A 27047-nucleotide genomic window follows, 5' to 3' on the forward strand; every position below is an offset into this window, starting at 1 on the left:
GCATACATCGAAGAAATCTTGGCCGTCAGCGATGCGTTTGCCTTTTCAGATTCTGACGAAGCTACGACGACGATCCCTGAGCCACCCTTCGACGTAAACCCAAGTCTTCCCGCTCGCCAACAGCAACAGCTCCGACGCCTTCTGCAGGAATACAGGGACTGTTTCTCGTCGTCATCGCGGGTCCGACAAACGCCCCTTGCTAAGCACCGCATCATAACAAAAGAAAATGCTCGACCACTCCGTCAGAGTCCCTACCGGGTTTCGACGCGGGAACGGGAGGCCGTTAAGAAACAAGTCGATGAAATGCTACGCGACGACATCATCCAGCCGTCCAACAGCCCGTGGGCGTCTCCCGTGGTGTTAGTGAAGAAGAAGGATGGGACCCTACGTTTCTGCGTCGATTATCGTCGCCTGAACAAAATCACAAAGAAGGACGTGTACCCTCTCCCACGGATAGACGACACCCTGGATCGACTCCACAACGCGAATTACTTTTCGTCGATGGACCTCAAGACCGGCTACTGGCAAATTGAAGTCGACGAGAGAGACCGAGAAAAGACCGCCTTTATAACACCGGACGGCCTGTTCGAGTTCAAGGTCATGCCTTTCGGTCTTTGCTCGGCGCCTGCGACTTTCCAACGAGTCATGGATACTGTGTTAGCTGGCTTGAAGTGGCAGACTTGCCTTGTTTACTTGGACGACGTCGTTGTGTATTCCTCGAACTTCGACGAACACCTCCAGCGACTTCAATCCGTACTTCAAGCAATCAAGAACTCCGGGCTCACCCTGAAGCCAGAAAAGTGCCGCTTCGCCTACGAGGAGCTCTTGTTTTTGGGTCACGTGATCAGCAAGACTGGAGTGCTCCCAGACCCTCAGAAAACAGCTGCCATCGCCGCTTTCCCGCCACCCACCGACAAGAAGGCCGTGCGCCGATTTCTCGGCTTGTGCGCCTATTACAGACGCTTTGTCAAAGACTTTTCACGGATCGCCGAGCCACTAACGCAGCTCACGAAGACCGACGTCGAATTCAGGTGGCAAACAGCGCAAGTCGAAGCATTTCATGAACTGAAACGACGCCTGCAGACACCTCCGATACTTGCGCATTTCGACGAATACGCCGATACGGAGATTCACACCGATGCAAGCAGCATAGGACTCGGCGCCGTCCTTGTGCAGCGGACGGGCGGACTGGAAAGGGTTATCAGTTATGCTAGCCGGTCGCTGTCTAAAGCAGAGGTCAACTATTCCACAACAGAAAAGGAGTGCCTCGCCATCATCTGGGCTACGTCAAAGTTTCGCCCCTACCTCTACGGCAGGCCCTTCAAAGTTGTGAGTGACCATCACGCCTTGTGTTGGCTAGCTAACTTGAAGGACCCTTCAGGCCGCCTCGCACGGTGGAGCCTAAGACTTCAAGAATTTGACATTACTGTCGTCTACAAGTCCGGAAGGAAACACTCCGACGCCGACTGCTTGTCTCGTGCCCCCGTCGACCCACCAACGCCCGACGACCAGGATGATGACAGCTTCTTGGGAGCCATAAGTACCGAAGACTTCGCCGAACGACAGCGAGCCGACCCGGAACTGAAGGATCTAGTGGAATACCTGGAGGGCAGGACCGTCGTTGTCCCAAAAGTATTCAGGCGAGGATTGGCATCATTTTCCTTGAAAAACAACGTCCTCGTAAAGAAGAACTTCACTCCGGCCCGAGCCAGCTACCTTATCGTTGTACCTTTGGGACTGCGACCAGAAATTTTGCATGCCCTGCACGACGACCCAACGGCTGGACACCTCGGACTTCCCGAACGCTCGCACGAGTACAAGAAAAGTACTACTGGCCGCGCCTTGCCGCCGACGTCACTCGCTACGTAAGGACGTGCCGAAACTGTCAGCGACGGAAGACACCGCCCACAAGACCAGCAGGCTTCCTTCAGCCGATCGAGCCTCCTCGGCGACCATTCCAGCAGATCGGGATGGACCTCCTGGGGCCGTTCCCAACGTCGACTTGCGGAAATAAATGGATCGTCGTGGCTACCGACTACCTCACCCGCTACGCCGAAACAAAAGCCCTGCCCAAAGGCAGTGCCGCTGAGGTAGCCAAGTTCTTCGTTGAGAACATCGTCCTTCGACACGGCGCCCCAGAGGTTCTCATCACCGACAGAGGTACGGCGTTCACGGCTGACCTGACTCAGGCGATCTTGGAATACAGCCACACAAGCCACCGCCGCACCACCGCGTACCACCCACAGACCAACGGCCTCACCGAGCGTCTAAATAAGACCATCGCCGACATGCTGGCCATGTACGTCGACGTCGAACACAAGACGTGGGACGCCATCCTTCCGTACGTGACCTTCGCGTACAACACGGCCGTACAGGAAACGACGCAGATGACGCCATACAAGTTGGTCTACGGACGGAGCCCGGCAACGACGCTCGACGCCATGCTACCAAACGTGACCGACGAGGAAAACATCGACGTGACCACCTACCTACAGCGCGCCGAAGAAGCACGACAGCTCGCCCGCTTACGGATGAAGAACCAGCAGACGACTGACATCCGCCGCTACAACCTTCGACGACGCCACATGGAATACCAACCCGGTGACCGTGTATGGGTATGGACGCCAATACGCCGACGAGGACTTAGTGAGAAGCTTCTTCGACGATACTTCGGACCGTACAGGGTACTTCGACGCCTCGGCGCACTCGACCAACGTTGCACTCGACTATGAGGTTGCCCCTGACGGCATTACGAACTCTCAGCGGCGCCGTGCGCGACCTGAAGTCGTCCATGTCGTGCGCCTTAAGCCGTTTTTTGCGCGTTAGCAAGCCTAGGGACTCTATTTATTCCTTCGTTATTGTAATTTATTTGTGTATGCACTTGTTTTGTTTTGTTTTGTTTTTCTCTTCTATGTTCTTTCATAAGCATCGGGACGATGCTTTTTCAGAGGGGGGCAATGCCACGCCCACTTCTTGTCTTGTTTTGATGTATTCGGGTTTGACCGGCAGGGACGGTTATCAACGCTCGACGCTGTCCGAGAAGTAGTGTTCTAGAAGCGTCGCGATTGTAGTAGATCGGTTTGTTAAGATTGCGCCCCGCACGCGAATGTTCCAGTTTTGTCTAGAGGTAACGCCGCCACCAGCGATATTGCTGGAAAGTTCGATAGCGCCTGTATAAAAGCCGACGCGCTTGATCGCTTGTCAGTTGATCGACGGACGACGCCCTGTTCGCCGCTATCATTGTACAGCGTGCATTGCTGTAGTTCTAGTTCTCATTTTCCGGCCACAAGTTCGGCCAAATAAACAGTTTCATCCTACAAACGCCGACTGCTGTGTTCGTCGACGTCACGACCACGTGACAATATGTCATGTCCGTGATAAATCGGTGGTAAAGAACACTCCCAAATATTTAAATTCGCTCACAGTTGCATTCCATTAATGTTATACTAGTTTGAAATGTTTTTTTTTTTTTAGAAAAGCACATATGCACTTTCTTTTTTAACGTTAAGGTTCATATGCCAATCTGTGCACCACTGTGAAAACCCATACATGTCACATTGAAGAATTGCACAATTGTTGTGCAATTCTTCAATGATTCATCATTGTGCATTGTTCAATCATTATTCTGCAAACATGCGTGCAGAAGAATCAATATTATTGCTAATATTGTTCACATAAATCGCGGCTGCATCTTGTTCTAGACATGTCATGTATGCTGGAGTCATTGCCAGTTCCGCTGATAATAAGCGGATTTGGGCTTTTTTCACCGAGTAGCTTGTACAATTTTCCAGTCGCTTGTTGCGTTTTTTTTTTGGGCTTATTTCCATTTTTCCAGTAAATATAGTTATTTTAGTGAACATCACGTTAATCGTGCACTGGCAAATGTGCATTCAACGGAATGGAGACTACCCTGTAGACAATGTTAAAAAATAAATCTGTGCTTTCGTTCACAGTTGCGGATATTTTCGCTATACAAGATTAGTGATTTTTTCAGCTCCTCTTCATATTTGAGTGACATTTTTTATTATTATTTAAATTATTTGATTAAATTCATTATTAAATTCATTAAAATTTCGTTTCTTTTGGGCTCTTTTCGCGAAAGTCGCGCCGCTTTTTTTTTGGGGGGGGGGGCTTCTTTTGTGATGGTTATTTGCTTGTTAGCTCGGCAGCAACTGGCAACTCTGACTGGAGTGAACCTTGTACTAATTTACAGATTTTGAAGACAACAATGACAGATTTATTTTTAAGGCGAAATCCTTAGATGCCTCATAAAACACGAAAATTGGCCGTCGGCGGCAGCGAGAGTGATTAAAAAAAAAATCACGTAATGACGTCACAGATCGGCAAAATTTGTGACGCCACATGATTAAAATAACAAGAGAGCTGAGCTAGTTGGTCGCAGCCACATGACGACGGCATCACATGACATCGTCGCATCGGTCAAAAGTGGCCCGATTACGCAGACAATGCAAAACCGGGTGAGGTGCAGAAATCTTGCAATGCCTCCGATCCTGGAGGCAGTGGGAAACCGCGTTAGGTAGAAATATCTCGGAGGATCAATACGTCGACTAAGAAGAAAAAGATGGCTTCCGCCTTCGAATCGTTTTAGGCGGATGCATAAGGGACCCTGCGAGTTTTTTGTATGTTACTCAATGTAGTCCGGCTTGACACCGGCCCCTCCCCCGGTTAAATTTGAAACCTACGGCTCTGGTTTGAGGTTAGGAAAGACTAATTGCTGCAGCCCCCCAGGTACACTGTACCCCAGGGATCATGACGCAGCCTCACGTGGGAGGGGGAGTGAAATAATGAGAGGAAAGGAAAAGCCACTCTTCTAGATGTGCAGATGAAGGTTTGAGGTTCTCAAGAGACTCAAATTTTTGGATACCATATAAGTGAGCACAGTGCAGCGTCACAAGATGCAAGGGGGGTGACTGAAAAAGAGGAGAGACGAAAGTATTAGACCATCTCACGAGAAGAGCATCTTGATAGTGCTTTAAGGTCGACGGGTGGTAAGGGGGAGGGAGAGCGAAAATTAGAGGCCATGTTTTCGAGACGAGCGAGCCGAGTCGTCTCCGGCTAGCATCGAGGAAGGAAAAAAAAAATAGAAGGGAGCGTCATGTGCTTCCGCTAGTCCAATGCTAGCTAGCCTCGACAAGCCAACCTCCTCTGAGGCCACCCCTCTCGTAGAGCGCGCGGTGCCTACTGGGTAGAATGAGGCGCCCGCGGCAGGCGCCCGTAGCACTTGCCTGTCGCGTGACCAGGGCCTATTTCCCCACTTAAATTTTTTGTGACTACTAGGCTTCGAGATTGTCACGTGACGCTCCCTCCTAGTGTTTCCTCCCTCCATGCCGCGGCAAGTGTTCCAAGAAATTTTCTCTCCTTTCCAAGAACTAACACGTCCAAACGCCACCGGGCACCATATCGGGGTATCTACCTTTTTCCCTTAGGGAGAATCGTGGGCGTGCACGGCAGCACTGGGAATCGAACCCGACACCTCCCCGCATTGTAGGGGGATGATCGAACCTCTACTACTTCACCACTACGGTGACCTCCCAAAGTAGCTAGGCTAATGCTCTGTTCTGCGCATTCCCCCTCATAACTTCAAAACGGGGAACGACGAGCACGCCCTGGTCGCTTCTCTTGCGCCTCTTCCCTAGCCAGTTTCGCTGTTGTCGTGCAACGGGCCTTTCAGAAATGGCTGTCGACATTGTCTGCCTGCCTTGTTTTTGGAGTCTTCGCTGAGACCCTTTATCTTTCTTCATGCCCTACTGCCGCACCTATATGCTAAGGAACACTTTTGTCTTTACCTGTCCATGGCGGACGCTCTTGAGTTCTCTGATCGGTGACCCCAAGGCCCGTAGCCAGGCGGAGAGCGGACCTAGCCCCCCCCCCCCCTCGAAATTTTGGTGAAGTACGTGTTTTTGCCAAAAATAAATAATGAAAACAGGTGTTTCTCTCAAATAGTCAAGGTTTTCAACAAGTGCCCCCCCCCCCCCCGAAAAAAATTTCTAGCTACGGGCCTGGTGATCTCCAAGGTGTCAATTTCTTAAAGGTAAACATCTTTGACAGAGATATCTGGCTAGATGAAAGAACTCTAAAAGCTGAACTGGCACCAGCCAGTTTGTCCACTTTGTCGGGTGCATGCAAACCAGGTAGTGTTAGTCAGCGGCCCTCGTAGGCACGACGTCGAATGTGGAACACTCTGCCAGCTGGCGTAAAGGAGCACGTGATCCTTTACAGAGCGGACTGCTGACCAATATGCCCTCGCATACTACATGAAGGCATCAAGTCTGCCGGAACGAGACCCTGTCTATGAATGAATGAATGAAGGGATCGGGCACGTTATCCGAAGGTTGCAGGTTCGGTCCCTGCCGGCGGCAAGTTGTCTTTTCGTCCACTTTACTTTCTTCACATCTTTATCACAATTACTACAATACACTTAAAGGGACACTAAAGAGCAAAACGATTTTTCTCGCATTAGTAAAGTAGTCTTTCACGATACCAAAAACACCACGCTTTCTGTGCGAAGACGCTTAATAAGCGAGAAGACGCGCAAAAAGAAAATACAGGTGGCGACGCCACCTCGGAATTCCCGCACCATTTGCCGTGACGTCACATATTTTTGACGGCGCCTGCTTGGGCCTATACGTAGTTCCTAATCGGTTAAATCGAAGTACATTGTCCTCTGAGGGGCCAGAGACTTGACATAACGAGTTTGTGGAAATTTCGTCGAGCTAGTGGCGCCAAAATACGTTAAATGCTCTTTGAAGTCTTTTACGTCACGAATTGCAACGTTCGGCGCGAAATTTAAAAATGAAGCTTTGAACTTGGTTTTCTCCTCTAATAATAAACCTATGGTGGTGAAATAAACTACGCAAGAGTTCTCCGAGCACACTTTATCAATCTAAACCAATTCATTGTTTCTCTTTAGTGGCCCTTTAAAGCAGTACAATTAACGTCCCCTGAATTCCTTGGCTTCATTATCTGCTGGTTTCCACTAAGGTTTAACGATCGACAAGCCATTTATGCGATATATCGCGTAGCATTAATCACACAAGAAAAATAGTGGGAAGCATAGAGATATGCAAACAAGCCACCTTGAACGCATAGTTTGTATTATTTGGATGACAGATGCATGCATGTGAGTTTATATGCCGATCCCGCAGGTAGTGCAACACAGGGTGAGGTTCTGTTGTAATATAAAGCTCAATTTTTTCCCGTGTTCTTCAATTATGGTGCCGCTCTCCCACCATGTTCCTTTTCCCCATGTTAAGCATCGGAATGGGCGCTCTTCTAATTATGCTTACTGCATTATCTATTCTCATTGTTTAAGTTATGCTAGCGCTAATTAGAGCACAACGCAGTGTCGACAGCTGATGCAGATGGTGTAGAGTGCCGAGTGCCTGCCATAGAAGTTGAAGTAGAGATCTCCGATCAGCAGTGAGAACCCGCCGGATGCTGGCGTTGTGCCGCACCTCGTGGCTTCTGCATGGCGCACTGCAGGGCTCATGATACGCTATAACTTTTCTTCCTTGTTCGATGGGAAAATCACGTCGCGTCACCTATTGTTTCCCACCGGAAATGCCGGATAGCGATGGCGCGGCGTCTCTTCTTTCTTCTGGCGACAGACGACGATGAGCAGTGATGTTAACTGCTGGTTCCTCGACGCCTGCAGGTTGCGCATCCACCCGATTCACACGCTCCCTCCGGACGTGCCCTGCTCGCCGGATGATGCGATGTGCGAGCCTTTGGGTACCGGAAACCCGCGAGACCCGGCGTCCAGCGTGCTCGCCAGCGACGGTACATTTCCACTATACACATAGGCGTGTGCACAGAGGGGGGGGGGGGGGGCAACCGCCCCCCTGATCAGCTAACGGGGGTCGTCAATTCTGTCCCAGACCTTTACTCCGTCGGACCAGTATTTACCGCTGGAAAACCGGGGACCAGAGGCAGGCCGTTGTGAGACGTGTGCCATCGCTTCATTTTCATTTTTGCACCATTGTGAAGCTTGTTTTCTGTTGGACTCGACCAACAGGTGGGGTGGGGGGCGCAAAAAGAGGCTGCAACGCACGTAACAACAGCTGAGGCAAACCTTGAATGTTTTCAAATCTGATCTGAACGATTAGACCTCCGTGCTGAAGTTGACGCGTGCTATTTTGTAGGCGTAAATACGGTACGGCTGTTTGATATTTTACCGATTATAATCAGTCAGTAATTAGACATTCGAATAACTGGCCCCAGTTATTAAATTATAATTATCTTGGACAACATAACAATGACATTACCGAAGCGTGTCACCACATGCACGCGTGCAGTATCGCCGTGTTCGTTGAAGGGGAAAAGGGGGATAATACAGCAGTTAGCGAACATTGTTTTCAAGAAATGCGAAATTGAAGCCTAGCTGCTAAAATAACAAATCGCGACGAATTCGTGCGGGCTTTCAATACATAGAAACAAGCTATTCTTATTGAATGAGTGGAAACGGTTGAGTCAATGTGCCCCGTGCGTCCTTCCAAAAATTTGGAGGACGCTTGAGCTTCGCCTTCAAGTGCAGAACGCGATAGCGTTATCTGGTCCCGTTCGCATCGCCTTCTCAATCGCTAGCCTCGCTTCGCTTCGCGGTGTACACCTCCATAGGCGTGCGCACAGGGGGGGGGGGGGGGGCAGGGGGGCGCCCCCCTAATCACATAAGGGGGGGGGGCGAAATCTGCCCCGTACATTGACTTAGTAGGGTGGGGGGCGCTGCTATGAACCTTTGCCCCCCCCCCCTTGATGGGGAACCCTGCGCACGCCTATGTACACCTCAACCGTGCCCCAAGGAAAGGAACGTATGTGCGCTAAACATTGACCGTTTCAAACTATTCTATAGAATGTCTACTGCAAGTACTGTTGCGAAGTGCCCATGACGCCACAATTCATGCTTTTGCGAATCGTCTAAGTATCCACTGCGTGCAGCTGCACACATTGTTGATACTGTTGCTGCTGCTGCTGCTGCTGATGATGATGATGATGATGACTATTTATGCATGAGCGCTTTGAATGGCTGGACCTATAAATCCGAAACTCGTTGCGCAATTGACATGTTTTGACGCCTTTGCGATTCTACGCTTCTGCCACACAATATTACATGCGCTAAGGATCGAGACTCCTCGCGCTATACATGACATTCGTATAGGGTTTTAACAGCGGAGCGGTTTAAGCTTGAGTTCCAGCCGTGGCCGACAACCGCTCAAAACTCGGCGCAGCTATGCAAAGCGAAGTGGGAGCATAGCATAGCCATGCATGTATAGTATAGTATACCAAGGGGTGGGAAAGGGAAGTAATGGTGAGGAGGCGCGAAAGGAAGAGGGGAGAGATGAGGATGTTGTAGGTTGCCGGCAGATCTAGCCTTGCGAGATTTGCAGGCGGTGGCCCTGCCCGGTTTCCTCCTTTCAGAGAATGTTGAAATGATGTCCCGCTTTTTTTTTTTTTTAAAGCGAAGCGCGGGCAGGCTACCGAGAAGGCGCGCGCAGCGCGACGCAACAATGCACGTTCCGGTGGCCCGCATGTATACGGTGCTGTGCCGGGCCCCCATTTCACCCCACCCCACCCCACATAAGTGTCACTCATCACTATAGGGCTCCGTGTTTTCGGTTTCATCCGAAAAAATTCGATAAACATTCGCCGGTAAAATTTTTGACAATTCGGATTTATCCGATAAACTCCGATTTCAAGGGCCAATATGACCTGGTTCCGTTCTTTATTGAAAGGGCAAGTTCTAAGCGCTCATTGATATATCTTCTGGTTTTACTGATTTCAAGCTTACCGCGCGTAGCTGTATCAGGCGACGTAGCTGTATTGTGCTCCGACTCAGCTTCCTACATGCAGAAGCTTCACAAGGACTTGCAGCTCTCCAAACCCGAATTCAAGGCGCTTCACTTCAAAGATCCGTGGCACCTACTCAACAACGCTCTGGAGGATGGAATCTGTACGAGCTCGTTTAACGTTCACGATTTTGTTGAGCACTTTCCTGCCCTGTTGAAGTCGTCGCGGGAACTGCGCCGTAAGTTTGGTCTTGTGTGCTTGGCCATGGGCATGTCCATGAAGTCGCTGAAAACCGTATGTCCGTCGAGGTGGTTCTCTTTTTATGAAGCTCTAGAAGATATTTTGGACATACTGGCGCGCCATTTTGTCTTTCTTCAGAAGCAACGGAGCCAAGGGAACGAAGTGTGAGAAGCTCGAGAGTCTTATTTCATAGGCTGAAGCTGTGCACGACTTGCTCATTAAATGAGGTTTCTGAAGACCAATTCGTGTGCCGTGCTCTCAATCATTAAGGAAATTGAGACAGAGAGTACCCTGGTACACCAAGTTTATCCCATACTGGTGGTTCATTTGCACGCACTCATCAGTCAATGACGTGATCCAACCGAGGTCTTCGCATCAGATGTCACAAGACTGTTGGACCTCCTTGACGAGAATGACCGCTTAACGACTGTCGCAGACATTCACGGACACTACGCTGCTGTCGCCGAAAAGTGGAGACACATCTGAGAGGATCCTGTGCGATCAACTCCAGTACACCAAAGAATCATTTTGGTACTGTGTTCAAATTGTGAATCCAAATGTGAAGCATGAGCTAGCCTGCGCGTTCGAAACCTATGCGCCTATTTTTCAATTAGTGCTTCTTGAAACTGACGACATGAGCCAGCTCCTGAGTGATTTTGCAAACTATCAGTGCTATGAAATATGTAACACTGTTGAACCCCTGTGGTTTTGGAGACTTCACAATGTCCAGTGGCCAGTGCTTTCTCGCTGCGCGCTGCGTCTTCTGGCGCTTCCTGTATAACGTTGAAAGGGCATTTTCAAAGATGAGAGTCGTCAATCGAAAGGAGCGCGCTTCGATCACTGACAGCAACCTCGCAAAGTATGCTTGCGTGTTTTACAATAAGCTTTAAGCTATAAGGTTGTTATGCGCACAAATACAGGTGTTTTGTGTTCAAGTATTTCGGTTGCGCATATAAGTTATTGTGCATTCAAACCTTCTAGAAAAAAATGAAATGTGCTTCGTGTATTTTCATGTTTTAGTATTCAGATATGAATTGATCTAAAATTTTGGGGTTTTGAGAATAATGCAAAACTCCGAATTTCGGAGAATTGGGGATTTACGAGAAGTAAACTCCGATAAACGCCGAATTTCCGCCAAAAATATAAACTCCGATAAACACCCGCCGATTTTCAAGAAATATAAACACTGAAAACACGGAGCCCTATACTCCTGACCAGTCACATGCGAGTTCTGTAGCATTTAAAAACCTCAAAAATAGCCGCTACATCTCCTTTCTGAATGTCCAGTGACCACGCGGAAACACGACGTCATTCAAGCTATCGTGTGGCGCGCCCTATGCCTTACCCTCTCCCCTTACTTTCCATCATTTTCACCCTCACATCACTCCTCCTCTCCCTCACTTCCCTTTCTCACACCTTGCTATACTATACTCAGGGTGTCTACCGACCGGGAAAACCGGGAATTCTCAGGGATTTTGGGTAGTCTGGAAATTCTCAGGGAAAACTCAGGGAAATTGGGCTCCCATCAGGGAAAATCTACAGTAACTTTATTCAAAGGGAAAGAAAGTCGCGGTATTGCTGGCTCGATATTTTGTGAGCGCATTTTTCAAATCAAACGGCCGCTGTGGTAGCGGGGAAGTGGCGCACCTCGATGCTGTCATCTCCTTCGGAGCGGTGAAGTGGGAGAGAATCCGGCTAAGTCGTGGCATGCGGGAACCATTAACCACGACACATCGTATCGCGCAATGTTGTTAGAGGGTTCTGTGACTATGCGGTGTAGTTCTGTATTCTTTCTCGCGCGTGCTGTGCGTTAGCGCCCGATATGGTGTTCTTTTTTTATCGCCGCGTGTCAAGTAACAAGCGTGATTAGTTGTAGAAGCGGTAGCAGTAGATGTAACGAGCTTGAGTTATCTTGCAAGCGATCGCGATCGTTCAGGAAGCGGATGTCTTCGACAAGGCTGGTATCTGGCAAGCCATCCCGATCGGCGAGAATAGAGACGACGCTTGTTGGCTGTTATCGGAGAGCTCACTCGCTCTGATCCCGAGCTTCAAAGATGCTATTTAGGACTCCGTGAAGAATAGAATAAATTTCCAGGCGAGAGCTAGCGTAACTAACGGGCCTATTCACAGCAAGTGAAAGCTTTTTCTTTCTTTTTTTCCCGATGAGGGCACTGCTGAAACATGTTTTAGGCAGTCGGCCGATATTTTTTGGGGCTGCAGCTCGCAATTACTAGCCACACCACGTAGATGTCTGCTACAAAGCCGAATTACAAAACTTTTCAGAGCCAAGGCATAGCGGCGACCAAAATTTGCGACACCGGCACTGGTCCCACTTGCTCGATTCAGCACGCGATGTCGGAAAACAATGTTTCCACAATAATCGGTTGTGCCGTAATTCAGGCTGTTGCCGTGCTTTCATGCGATATTAGCCCGCAGCTATATCGCTTTTTTTGCGATAGCAATTATATAGACACTCCAACGCGAATTTTTTGCCTTCGCCGTGATCTTCCTTATCAAGTCCAAATTGCGATTACATCACCCCGCGCGTCGTATGCTCCATGTACAAGTGAAAGCGCGCGAGCGCTGCCGACGAACGGGGCTTAAGCAGAGATGAATCGAGCCGACCGTGTCCTTCGTGCGATGGGCACATGGAGATAATAGCCGGAAGGTTGGGGAGGGGTGGGGGGTGCGTGAGTCTGACAGGAAGTGCGTACTTTGTACCAGCGCGCGTGGTCGCGTGCGTCGCGGTATCTTTAGTGGGGATCAGTAGACGGCTCATACCTTTGTAGGTGTTGTGCTCTAATGGCAAAACTTCCGTTGAAGCCATAGCAGCGGCAGATCCAAAGGGGGGGGGGGGTAGCGGCGATCGCACCCCCCCCCCCCTTAAGCCAGCCCCCGCCCTCTCCCTTCAGTGCCTGTCGTCCGCCTCCTTCGTCGGGCTGCCTGTTGAGTTTGCCCCCTTTTAGATGCGTAGTAGCTCTTTGACTAGCCTGTGTAACGCTGTCCGTCCGCACAAACGCAAGGCAACGCGCTTCCCTCGGCGCAGGTGTTGGAGCGGTGCCAAGTAGGTCACGCCGCAGCTGGGCGTTGGCGTCACGCACCCCTCGCACGCTTCCCTCGCAGGTGCGCGCGTACGTCACTCTTCCTCACCCGCCGGAGCGCCGCAGCTGCCGGCTCCGACGCCCACTCGCCTCCCGTGTCTGCGTTTCAAACAAACGTTTACACCAGTAAACGCTACACCGAGTTTCGCTTCAAAGGAATCTTCCAGCGCTCACCGCAGCACCCGCGTTAGCGCCGTTCAACCCGTGACGCCACCCGTGCGCAACGCTGCTGCTTCGCATCCCATCAGCGTTCCCTTCGGGGTGATGGTCCAATTTTTTTCAGGTTGCTTTGCCTGCCACTGCCCAAACACGGTAAAGAGAATCTTGTCCCTGCTCTCTACCTCTCTCATCGCTCTACCCTTTCCTGCTTCCCTATGCACATTTACAACGAAGGCTTCTTAGGCACCGCCATAATCCCATCTGGGCTGTTGTAAATATGCGTGACCCACCAAAATGCACTGCTGAGCGGGCCTTCAGCCTTTGTGCCCCCCCCCCCCCATTAGGTACCTGAATCCGCCCCTGAGCCATGCATAGATGCATAGATCCGTTGCATAGATCCGATGCATAGATCCATGCATAGATCCACCCCTGAGCCAAGTGCAGCGGCTGCGTTTCCTGAAGGAGCGACCTGCTAGCCTATATTCATATAAAATTCCTCTTTGTTGCTATCGGATTTACTATTTTGCTCTCGCGGTGAAACTGTGACTCTTTTTTTCTAACGTGGGATGGTTTTCCATGTTGTGCGTTCGCGTAGAACAAATGGTTCGGCTGGGCAACATGATAGCAAAGGCGTTGCATTGCTCTGGGCAACGCACGAGGATAGGACAACAACCCACAGCAGCAGAACAAGCGCAATTCCACAGTGCATTAAACCCGCATTTGTTTCGTTTTTACATGTGACACTCTGGCAAGGCATCTAACTGTGATTGTTGCACAGCAGGCTCAACAAAATTGACTTTTTTTTTTCACGCAAAACATGAAAAATGTTTTTTCATGTCGCCATATTAGTCGAGCATTCTTGTGGCATTTTCAATTTAAGATTAATCCTTTTAAGATTTAAGATTTAAGTAACTATGCCTTGCATGAAAGGTCAAATTTCAGTTTAAGGAAGTTTCGAAATAACGAAGTTAGTTGTCGCTTTTACCAACTTCGCTATATTGAGGTTTAACTGTTCTATGTACTATTCGAATGAGATTAAGTCGTTTTTATTTTCTAACGTGCGAATTAGAGAGTGACATTACCGAGCGATATGGTCTCTACCCATCTTGACATAAAACAAAAGTTCTGTTTCACTCAGGGAATTTTGCAAAAACACTCAGGGAAAACCTGGAAAACTCAGGGAATATAGAAATGTCAACTCGGTAGACACCCTGTATACTATGCATGACTATGCTACGCTTCCACTTCGCTTTCCCATTCTTTGATATACTATACTATTAATGGATATGCTATGCGTTACCCTCTACCCCCTTTCCGTTCTCCTCACCCTCACTTCCATTTCCCACCCACTTGCTATGCTATACTACACAAAGCTATACCATGCTTTACCCATCTCCCCTCCTCATCATTCTCACTTCCCTTTCCCATCCCTTGCTATAATATACTATGCATGGCTATTCTATGCTTTACCCTCTCCCATCTTCATTTCCCTCCTGCTCACCCTCACTTCCCTTTCCGACCCCTTATACTATAGACGGTTTCGCTGTTTACAAACACAGACCCTGGACGGCTTCCGGTTTCGTGCACTGACGTAGCATTGGCGGGGAACAAAAGCCTTGGCGGGTACCCCGCAGATTTTCAACACTTCTCACCTTGTGCCTCGCCAAATATTTCAAATAAAGATGCTTCTAATCTATACCCCACATTATAAGAGTTAGTCCTTAACTTATGCGCCTTCCTTTTATCTGAAGGCGGAAAAAGGGTCTTTTCTTACTCCGGCATAACTTAAAAAATCACACCATCTCCCGCTAAAGGGGTATTCAGACGGGGGAGGAATGCTCGGGGGAGACGGGGGGGTTGCGTATCACGTGACCGCGACGTCACGGATTAGCGAGTGGGCGTGACCCCCCCGCGCCTCCTCGGAGGAGACGGGGACGTTTTCCCCGAAAGGACAAACGATCCCCATGCGGTGGGGGATGTGGCGGAATTTCGGGCTCTTGTTTGGCCACATTGTTGCACTTGCTCCTGCAGAGAGCGGCAGTGGGTGTCCAGTCTGCAGCTGGATGGTCGTGTGCAGCTCGTCAAACGGGTGGTGCAAGCCACCAGAGTAGTCTAGTAACACTGGTCTCCCCCTCCGTTTGCCTCGTCCGTGTGAGTGGGGGGCATTTGTGGAGACTTCTCCTCGCGAGCTGAGTCACTAGGCTCCGCCTTTCCCCCCCGAGCATTTCTCCTCCGTCTGAATACCCCTTAAAGGGGACCATGAGGCGATGCGAAGCAGCGTTTCGGCATGTAGAGCCCGCGTTTCAGAGGGCGAGAGGGGAGGGGAGAGAGGCAAAGGGGAGAGGGGAAGTGGAGAAGGGGAGGGGGAGAGAGGGGAGAGGAGTTGGAGAGGAGGTGTGTAGAGAGGGCTTGCGCATGCGCAGTAAGGGTGGTCACGCCGCACGCCACCACCGGATTGAACTCCGCTATAAGATGCTTCACATCTAAAACACGCTTTCCACTTCGGTGTTAGAGAGTGATAAATGAAGAACCGGAATTTTCTTGGGGTACAACACGTGCTGCTACTAACGCAGTCTTGAAACCGTCTATACTATACATGGCTATGCTATGCTTCCACTTTGCTTTGCACTGCTGCGTCGAGTCTTTAGCGGTCGTCGGCCACGGCTGGAACCCAAGCTGAAACAGCTCAGCTGTTAAAAAGCCAAACATACATGAGTCCATAAGTCAGTCCATCACACAGCGCGCGTCATCATTCACAACACAATTAGGTCTCACAGTACATGAAAGTTCAAAGCAAGTGACTTAAAGGGGCCCTGCGACACTTTTTCAGCATGGTCAGAAAACGCTGCCGAACGGTGTAGTCGAGGCTCCTGAAAACACGCGCCAAACATACTATAGCTCAGCACGGGGCCTCGAATTTACAATTCAGCTGGAAATCTTCTCTCTACAAATGATGCCATATACCTAAATTACTCCGCCATATACCAAAGTCCAGGGCCGTTGGCTCATTTGAACATCGGGAGCTGCATAGTTACCGTGGCCACCGCGGGATGCCGCCACGTGCCCGCGCGTGCCCTCGCGATCACAATGAAAGTAAGCAGCGCGTTCGAAGAAAAAATGAAAAGAATGCTCAAGGACATGACGCGCGCGTGACTTTTTTCCCCCGTGCCATCCCTCCCTACTTAACTTCCAGCGCGCTCGTCGGGACGAGAGAAGAGAGGAAGCAGTTACAGCCTGCGACAAATCTCTGTAACTCCGCTCGCACTTGACGGATTCTAAAAAATTTTGCGGCGGTCAATTCGTGAGGCAATACACTCCTTTAATGAAGCCATTTGACGGTTACTTGGAAAAGTGTTGCAGGGTCTCTTTAAGTGCAATATTCAACCACACATTTGGTACAAAACAACGCCAACACGCAAAGCTCTGCAAATATTCGGAGCAGGATAAGGCATGGTCCTGCTACGACACTGTAAGTCCAAAAACTATACGCAACACACCGTAACAGGATTTCAGGATATTGCCTCGGTACGCCGTCGCGTATATTCGCCGAATTGCAAATAAAAAGCTTAGGGGACTCCATGTTGGACAGTGCCATTTCCTTTATTTCAGTTAGTGGATACGTGCGTAGAATTCAAGGTAATTCCGAAGCAGTTGATGACCTCTTATTTGTAAGTTGGGCCATAACTATCACGCCACGTGTGACGTATACGTACTTCCCGATATATCAGATCACGAGGCTGTATTGTTAACAGTAAAAAATGTCAATTTGAAAAATAACTACAGTACGATTCGTTTCCGTGACTTTTTCCGAGCGGGTGATATTATTCGATTATACTATAGTATATACGCTTTCGTTTCATTTAGATTCATTTTCAGAAAGTGCTGTAGGCGTGCATTGGCTATGGGAACGCTTAAGTGTGTTGTTAATCAGTTAATTGAGAAATCTGCTTTAACTGTTGTTGAGAGAGAGAAATAACTTTATTTATAATGTCCAGGGAACTTGACTTGGGGTAGGCCTCAACCCTGGCCTAGGCATCAAGAAAGGAAAAAAAAAAAAGAATCTCTGGATTTCTTGGGAGGCACTGAGATCGAAAAGCAGCTGAGGAGGATAAAAAAAGAAGGAAGACACTTCAGGAGCGTTCGCTTGCCGAGGCTTCTCCTCTACGTGGATTTTCCTGTTTTTCCCCATCTTTGCAGAGACCCTCATGGCACTTGGGTGCTTGACCCGAAGAGCAGGGATCGTGTTCTCGCAGACAGAAAAAGTGGTGCAGCGTCGGTAATTGTACAACGGCATCATGTCCTTCGATCCGCGTCAACCGTGACCGATTAGGGACTGTGATTTAAGACCTCATGGCCGCTTTGTGACAGAGATGGAGAGATGCAACGAGAGCTTGAACTGAAATATTGTCTGATCTATGTTTCTATCTTTCTTTCTTTCTTTAAACAGCAGCCGAGTGTTAGTCCGTCCGTCGTGGACAAAAAACCTCGCGGAGCGATGACGTCACCTCGCGTTGCCTAACAACCCCTGGCGCACCTGTGCATAGCTTCGCGCTCGCTTCGCTATCTCGCTATCTAGCCCTTGCGTGGCAAGGCCGGCTACTTGGCTCAAAAAAGCTGGGGGTATACCTTGCACTATAGTGGCGCAAGGCTAGACACACAGCGGAGCTGATCGGCACATATAGCTACTCCTGGCCCGAAGCTGAGCACTATTGGTTACCACCTGGCAACGCTGCACTCGTCTCCAGTTGCGTAGCCAGGGTATGGTCCCTTGAATACTGGCTAGTCTACCGTCCGCATGGCGCACCGTATGGAGAGGGGTTGACGCTTTCTAAATGACCCCGCAGGGGGCGCTGCGCGCTTTCGGAATGTTCGTGAGGCAATACACTCCTTTAATGAAGCCATTTGACGGTCCCTTGAATACAAGGGGCTGAGACAGGGATGTCCTTTGTCCCCGCTGTTATTCATGCTGTACATGGTGAGGATGGAAAAAGCGCTAGAAGGTAGCAACATTGGATTTAATTTGTCACACAAACAGGTCGGCACGATGGTTGAGCAGAAGCTTCCAGGTCTATTTTATGCTGATGATATTGTCTTATTTGCGGACAGTCAAGATGATATACAGCGACTGGCAGATATATGCGGAAGGGAATGTGAGGCTCTAGGACTAGGATTTAGTGCAACCAAATGTGGATTGATGGTATTCAATGATCACGAAGACCATGCGGTCTTCATACAGGGCCAAAAAATACCGAGGGTAAGCGAGTACAAGTACCTCGGAGTATGGGTAAATGAGGGGGATAGATATATGGAGGTACAAGAGAAAGCAGTGGTAGCAAAGGGAAAGAGGAATGCTGCAATTATGAAGCACAGAGCTTTATGGGGATACAATAGGTACGAGGTGCTTCGAGGGCTGTGGAAGGGTGTGATGGTCCCGGGGCTTACATTTGGGAACTCAGTGGTTTGCATGAAGTCAGAGGTACAATCAGGATTGGATGTAAATCAAAGGACGGTGGGCCGCCTCGCGTTGGGCGCTCACGGGAAGACGACAATTGAGGCTGTAAAGGGTGATATGGGATGGACAGGCTTTGAAGTGAGGGAAGCTCAGAGCAAAATGAGATTCGAAGAGAGGCTGAGGAAAATGAAGAAGAGTAGATGGGCAGACAAGGTTTTCAGGTATTTGTATAGAAAAAGCGTTGACACGCAGTGGAGAAAGAGAACTAGGAGGCTCACCAGTAAATATACGGCTAGCAGTGCGGGCGATATGGCAACAGGGAGCATTAAGCGGAAGGTCAGGGAGGCGGAGAGGACTTATTGGATGACAGCGATGGGAAAGAAGCCGGCTCTGAGTAACTACCGAAAGGGAAAAAAACGAAATAAGGAGGGAAAGGTTTTATGATAATTCAAGGGGAAGCGCTTTACTGTTTGAAGCAAGGTCGGGCTGCCTTAGAACGCGAAGCTATAAAGCGAGATTCAGTAACGAAGACGAACACTGTACATGCTGCGGGGGAACTAGGGAAACGATGGAACATGTACTGATTGAATGTGGCGATATTCACCCAGGTATACGTGTGGGCACGAGTCTACAGGAAGCCTTGGGTTTTAGGGACAACAATGGAAAGCTGAACACGTCCGCGATAGAAATAAGTAAGAGACGGTTAGAGTATTGGTGGCAGAAGAGTAGAGATAAAGTACAAAAATAAATAATGGGGGGGGGGGGGGGAATAAGGTCATTCTGCCTTAAGAGGCAGAGAGATAGACCGTGAATTTATAAATATTTTTGGTATAATAAGATAGATTTAATCAATGTAGACAAGGTATTAGGCCAGCATAAAACAAGGAAGTTTTTCCTTTTTCTTCGAGCATGGTGGCAGACATGTCACCGCCCCGTTATAAAGGGGACGCTCATAGCATCCATCCATCCATCCATGTCACCCTCTGCTCTCGCCTGCTTGTTCGTTGTGTTGTGCTGCGGTGCTGTGGATCGTCCGTTGTGTTACTATGACCACAACTGCGACGGTGTGTTTTCTGGACTACGTGGACCTCACCTCATCAGTCTGCGGGAACGAATGACCATCCAACTGCAGCACAATTTTTAGTGATAGTTCACCAGCATTTTATAACATTGCAAAACCACATAAATAAGGAAATTGTGCCCCAGAAGTTATCACTGCTCTGGCTTCTCTTCCTGAGGTACAAACGGAAAGCAAGATTGCTGTACTGGATAATTTGATTGATGGAGGAATGTTTGGTGATGCTGAAAATGCACTGCAAGGTTGCGCCTTGCGCAATATCAGTTCGTCGGACCACGCGTCTTCTGTGACGGCAAAAAGCCATGAAATGCTTATTTATGATGTGGCAGGGTACACAGTAAGATCCCGAGGGATACTTCCTGTAATGAGTGTACATGTGTACATTGCTGCTCTATGTGGAAAAGCGTGGTGCTGTGTATGATGCTTCTGAATCCACATCAAATTTCGACAATGGAGGTTTGATATACCCTTCGGGCCCTCTTAAGGATATTATAACCATCCTTGAGAACAGCTTAGCGACATTTTTCAGCGTAAACAAGCTACGCGAGCAAAGAAAATGACTCTTAAGGGCCCCTGTTTTTTGTTTGTGAAACACACTATTTAATGAGAACTAACAGACAATGCCAGGAAAAGCATACGGGATGTTATTTGTAGTAATTAGGATATAAATGTGAAGAAAGTAAAGTGGACGAAAAGATAACTTGCCGCCGGCAAGGACTTTACTATTTCACATTTATATCCTAATTACTACAAATAACATCCCGTTTCCCTGGCATTATTGCCTGTTAATTCTCATTAAATAGTGTGCTACACGAGCAAAGCATTCTCGACTTTGCCAATTTCATTACGTGGGTACAGCGGCCTGCACTAACATATGCGCTGAGCATGCACAGCAAATTACTTGCCAAATATTCTTCTACGGCTGCGCTTTTTTGTGAAGGCCCATTAACAATGAGAGAACAGCAAAAAAAGAGCAGCTGAAGCATTTGAAAATGAGAAGATGTAAATAATTTTCCTACCTGTGCAATTTTTCATATTTATTTGCTTTCATAACCACTTTCGTTTCCCCGTTTTAGTTTTTTTTTTTTTTTGATGCTCATGCCAATAAAATTTTTGAAAAAAAAAGTAAACTGGTTCTTTCAATGTCAGTTGGTGCCGTGCCACCTGAGAAACAACCTACTCACAGTACTACCATGCATTCTTTTGATATATGTGCCTCGGCAAAGCAAGCCTTTGCGAACGAAAGCATGTGAGAGCGTGTTAATCGAACCGGTTAGTATTTGCCATGGGCACAATTACGCTGCAGCAAAAAATATTGCAAGAAATTGTCAAGCTGAACGTGCGCCCGCGCTTCGGCGACACGCAGCTGGTCGGCGGAGCGCCGCTCGCCAGCATGAGGACTGCTCGAAGCGCCACCACCCGCATCATTCAGTAAGCGTGCTCGCTCCCCTCGGCGGACGGCAGACTAGCCAATATTCTAGGGACCCTAGCCAGGGGGTGGCTCACCGGGCACGTTCCCCTCCCCAAATTTCTCTCTGCCATGGGACACAGAGCGCAAAATCGTCTCTGATGCGGGGGTCACCTGCCGAGACTGAAGGCTGGCTTAGAGTGCTATGAGTGGGACTACGCGAGTCTGGGCATCGCCTCGCAACACTTAGCAAAACTTGGCAATGCCTAGCAGCACTTAGCATACACTCGCAATATACCTTGCAAAACTTAACATAACCTCTCAAAACTTAGCAAAACTTCCTAACATAACCTCGCAAAACTTAGCAAAAACTTAGCAAAAGCTCGAAAAGCCAGGACCAGCTAGGTGCCGATCAGCTCCGCTGTGTCTCTAGCCTTGCGCCGCTATAGTGCAAGCTACGCCCAGTTTTTTTTTGGAAATGCTCTTCAATGCTAATATACGCGTGTCGGTTGTAATGCCCTGCGTGACGGATCAGATTCTGCGTTGCCACATCCTGGGGCCCCCAGTCGTAACATGAAAACACACACACACACACACACACACACACACACACACACACACACACACACACACACACACACACACACACACACACACACACACACACACACACACACACACTCTTATAAGTATATGCAGTCGCGAGCAAACGTTTTCCACAAATAATTTTTTTTCTCTGCAGGTGAGCATACCGAATTCTCATCTGCGCACTGCGCAGCTCCCACCTCGACGAATAGCTATGGGACACCCAGCAAGCCCGCAAAGCGGCGAAGAGGCAAGACCTCGACGTCCCCACGTGGGAGGCCTAGGCCGCGCCACTCAAATTGCTGGTTCTCAATAAAATTTATCCCTTCTCTGCAGATGAGTATGTTTGAAATCGAGTGGTGCAGCCTAAGTGCACACGTTCTGCCAATGAAATGCATTAAAGCAGTCGTACGTTGTGGAGCTGTGCTAGGAGATTTTTTGCTGATGCCGCGTTCCCCAAGCTTTTTTGAACGCGATTGTACATATAGGGTCAGTACAAAGGACACCCGCCGCGTTCTTATAGCGCGGCTGTAGCAAAAATAGTAAAGAGCTATCTTTCTTCCCTTTTCGCGAAAATTGTTGGCAAGACTTCTCTCTACTCGCGACGGTGTATAGCACATAAGACCAACATAAGTTACTGCGTCATCTTTACACTACCGGTTGCTTTCAATTTCAGAGCCGGCGGTCCTGAAGTGCCAGCCGCAGCAGACGTCGAACAGTTTGTCCCCGTGCTAGGTAGCGAAATCCCTAATAATCGGGTATCCCTCCTACTATCTATCTATCTATCTATCTATCTATCTATCTATCTATCTATCTATCTATCTATCTATCTATCTATCTATCTATCTATCTATCTATCTATCTATCTATCTATCTATCTATCTATCTATCTATCTATCTATCTATCTATCTATCTATCTATGTTGACGTTGTTCTATGTGCACCAGTGGCGTTTAGTGTCGCTGCCATCGTCCGCAAAAGCAGTCAGTACTACACGACACCGAAACGGCCAACATCTGCTGTGTGTTCATGAAATAAAACGGGTACCAGATGCGAGCGAGAACTGGGGTTGGATGTAAGGCCGCTCGGAGCGTTATATACAGAACCATTTACGCCGAAGCCTGCAGCGACTAACTTGAAACGCCCCGCGGCTCCGGATGCAGCCGCGTGTGCTTAGAATGCTTAGAACTTCGTTGTCGATTGCTTCACTTTCCCCTCGTCCCTCAGCCATGCAAACGACATCGATTACAGGTGGTCGGCTTGCGCTATTTCCCCGTGGCCGCAAAAAGACGCTCGGACTTGCATTTTCGTTTGTGCCAGCTTACGAGAACTTCTACCAAAACAAAAAAGAACCAAAGAAAGAAGGTCTTACACAAACGCTCGCATGTCCCGTGAAAAGCTTATCTCGATTCCCAAAACGAAGGTTATCTGTGGTCAGCTGCTTCGGTGAAAGGTGCGCTGCTGCGGCCCTTCAAAGGTCGCGCGTGTCCTCCTTTTTTTCTTTCTTTTTGCCACTTTTTGTTTTATTTGCAATAATAGTAACTGTTCAGGTTTAACGTCCCAAAACCACGATATGGTTATGGGAGACGCCGTAGTGGAGGGCTCCGGAAATGTCGACCACCCGGGGTTCTAGCACCTAGATCTAAACTACACGGGCCTCTAGCGTTTCGCGTCCATCGAAATGCGGCCGCCGCGGCCGGGATTTCTTTTATATTGCAAAATAATATCAAAGGTTCCTACGTTTCCGCCGCGGGGTAGTGATGGAGTACAACTAGACGAGAGGACGCCAACGCACCGATGTGTCCTCGGTCGACGCCCAGTAATTTCCGCTTTGTCAGGTGGGGAATAAGTCGCTTATCGTTATCGCCAGTTAACTGCTTCCGCGGCAGCTTCGTGGCCGTTGTCGGCTTGCCTAAGTGATCTTCAGCTGATAGAAAACACACGGAGGCCCTTTTTGCTCCCATCGTGTACGCAAGCCGCTGTTTCCGACTGTTCTCGGAACCATATACTCCGTAAAGAGACCGTTCCTTTTTTCAAGCGAAGCTTGTTGTGACTTACAGATTTTGGTTGCGGCCCGACTGGGGGCCCGAGGATGTGACAACCAAGAATCCGATCCGTCGCGCAAGGCATTACAACCGACACCCGCATTGAAGCCTAGAAGAACATTTATAGGAGAAAAAACAAAACATAACTCACAGAATATTTCAGTTCAAGCTCTCGTTGCATCTCTCCATCTCTGTGAGAAGGCGACCATCAGGTCTTAAATAACCGTCTCTCATCCCTCACACGGGTGTCGTCGATCGAGGGAAGGAGAGCATGCCACCGACGCTGCACCACTTGTCCCGTCTGCGAGAACACGATCCCTCCTCTTTGGGTCAAGCACCGAAGTGCCATGAGGGGCTGTGCAAAGATAGGGAACAAAACGAAAATCCACGTAGAGGAGAAACCGTGTTAAAGGGACACAAGAGCAAAACGATTTTTCTCATATTAGTAAAGTACTCTTTCACGATACCAAAAACACCACGCTTGCTGCGCGAAGAAGTTTAGTAAGCGAGAAAACACGCAAAAGCAAAATGTGGATGGCGACGCCACCTTGAAGTTTCCGCACCATTCGCCGTGACGTCGCATGTTTTGACGGCGCCTACCAGGGACTACGTGGTTCCTAATCGGTAAAAATGAAGTACATTGTCCTCTGAGGGGGCCATAGACTTAACAAACCAAGTTTGGGGTAACTTTGTTGAGCCAATGGCGCCAAAATACGATAAATACAGTTTAAAATCCGTGACGTCACGCGGGGATATTTCGGCGCGAAATTTAAAAATGAAGCTTTGAACTTGATTTCCTGCTCTATTAATAAACCTGTGATGACGAAATGAACAACATTGGAGTTATCAGAGCACAATTTATCCGAAAAATATTAAATAATGAGGAGCAGTGGGAGGCTGCCTTGCGCAGCTCGAAACCCGACGTCCAGGAGACCATCCTGGGTTGGGCAGTGAGGGTTGCGGAGGACTACCGTGTGTAGCAACCTCCCCCTATCTCTATCCCTTTGCCCCTTTCCTTTCAAAAGAGCCCCGCCACAGTGGTCTAGTGGTTATGGCACTCGACTGCGGACCCGAAGGTCGCGGGATCGAATCCCGGCCGCGGCGGCTGCATTTTCGATGGAGGCGAAAATGTTTGAGGCCCGTGTACTTAGATTTTTGGTGCACGTTAAAGAACCCCAGGTGGTCAAAATTTCCGGAGCCCTCCACTACGGCGTCTCTCATAATCATATCGTGGTTTTGGGACGTTAAACCCCAGATATCATCATCATCATTTCCTTTCAAAAGGAAAAATAACGTTTTTACCTACCTACCTATCGATCTAAATTGATTATTGTTTCTCTCTGGTGTCCCTTTAACGCTTGAGGAGCGCAGGGAGCAGTGCGGCGGCCGCTGCCTCGTTATGTCCCCTACTCGTGACAGCTTGTCAGATGTCAATGTCTTGCAGGGTGTCGACCTCTGTTGTCTTGGTGTGGCAGCAGCAAAAACGAGTTCACCAAAGCATAGGCGTGTGCAGGGTTCCTCATCAGGGGGGGGGGTGTCGAAGGTTTATCGCAGCGACCCCCCCTCTCTACTAATTGTCAAAGTATGGGGCAGACTTTGCTCCCCCCCCCCCCGTGCGCACGCCAAGGCAAAGGGCTGTAAATTATGCCAGGGTGGCGGGCTGGCAACGTTAGTGCCTCTCACCAGGTTTTTAAGCGAAGCTCTTATAGTTCACAGATTTCGGTGGCGGCGTCGTACGCGAAAAACCCAGCACCGGCGAGTGTATAGAAAGGCGGACCTCGAAGGTGCGCGGGTCACATGCGTATTCGTATGCGACGTTTTCGAATAATCGACGCCCTCTCGATCGTGTGCTTGTCGGTGATCGGCCGTTCCTGATAGGGCAATCTGATCTTTTGTCGAGGTCGCTTGTCATTTCACGTTGCCACATTTTATTGTTACCTGGATATGAACGCATGACCTCACGTTCCTGCGCTGGCGCCGGAACGTGAGTTATTAGGCACGATGCTAACTGCGTATAGGGCGCAATTGGCATTGTGCCTACGCATAGAAAGAAGGGGGGAAAAAATCACACCTTCTCCCGCTAAAGGGGACCATGAGGCGATGCGAAGCAGCGTTTCGGCATGTCGAACCTGCGTTTTAGAGGGGGAGTGGAGAGGGAGAAGGGAGAAAGGGGGAGTGGAGAGGTGGAGGGGAAGTGGAGAGGAGGAGTGGAGAGGGGTAGGGAAGGGGATATGGGGAGGGGAGAGAGGAAGTATGGATGGGAAGGAGAGTGGAAGTGAAGAGGGGAGGTGGAAGGGGGAAGTGGAGAGGGGGAGTTGAGAGGGAAGTGGGGAGGGGAGAGGGGAAGTGGAGAGAGGGATGAGATAGGAGGAGGAGTGAGGGGGGGAGGGGAGTGGAGGTGTCTGAAGAGGGTTTGCACATGCGCAGTAAGGGTGGTCACGCCGCACGCCACCGATTTGAACTCCGCCATAAGATGCTTCGCATCTAAAAACAAAGAAAAGCAGTAGATCAGGCTCGCTCACGCCAAGCTTCGCTTATTTTTTTCTTTTCAGTTTATTTATTCTTCCTTCGCGATACGCTCGCGCGTTGCCGCACCGCCGTTATGGTTGTGATCGCTTACAATAGGAGCGGCAGATGACAAGAAATGAATACGAAAAAAATAAATATGCGATGAATACAGAAATGAAAATTAAATGACTAAAGGAAGGGATTGCACGAGTGACGTTCCCACCGGCCGCTCTGTCATAGCCTCCGAGATTGCACGCCGGTGGGTTTCTAACCCGCCGGTGTGCAATCTCGGAGGCCATGGCTCTGCGCGTTTATTTGCGGCCGTATCCGCGTAATGTCGTTGCGCGAATCCGATGTCGCCAGGTTGATATGACAGCCTCACAAAACCCATCAGCAAGCGCTAGAGAGTGGTCTTCACACTGTACATGTTCATTCTTTTCTTCAGCTATGCTTCAAATTGCGGATTTCTGTAATCTGTGAGGAAGAAGTGCAGACATTGAAAGATGACAACATATCAATCGAAAGCTGAGGGAAAGAAGGAATTTCTTGAAGGCTTTTTCTTGTTAGAATGAGACAGATCGAAGGTCAAGCTTTCGGTTTCTTTGCAGGTAGAGAACGGATACTGTCACCCGCCGCGGTGGTCTGACGGTTATGGTGCTCGACTGCT

Source organism: Rhipicephalus sanguineus, chromosome 1, assembly GCF_013339695.2.
Source record: "Rhipicephalus sanguineus isolate Rsan-2018 chromosome 1, BIME_Rsan_1.4, whole genome shotgun sequence".
In the NCBI taxonomy this organism is placed as follows: Eukaryota; Metazoa; Arthropoda; class Arachnida; order Ixodida; family Ixodidae; genus Rhipicephalus; species Rhipicephalus sanguineus.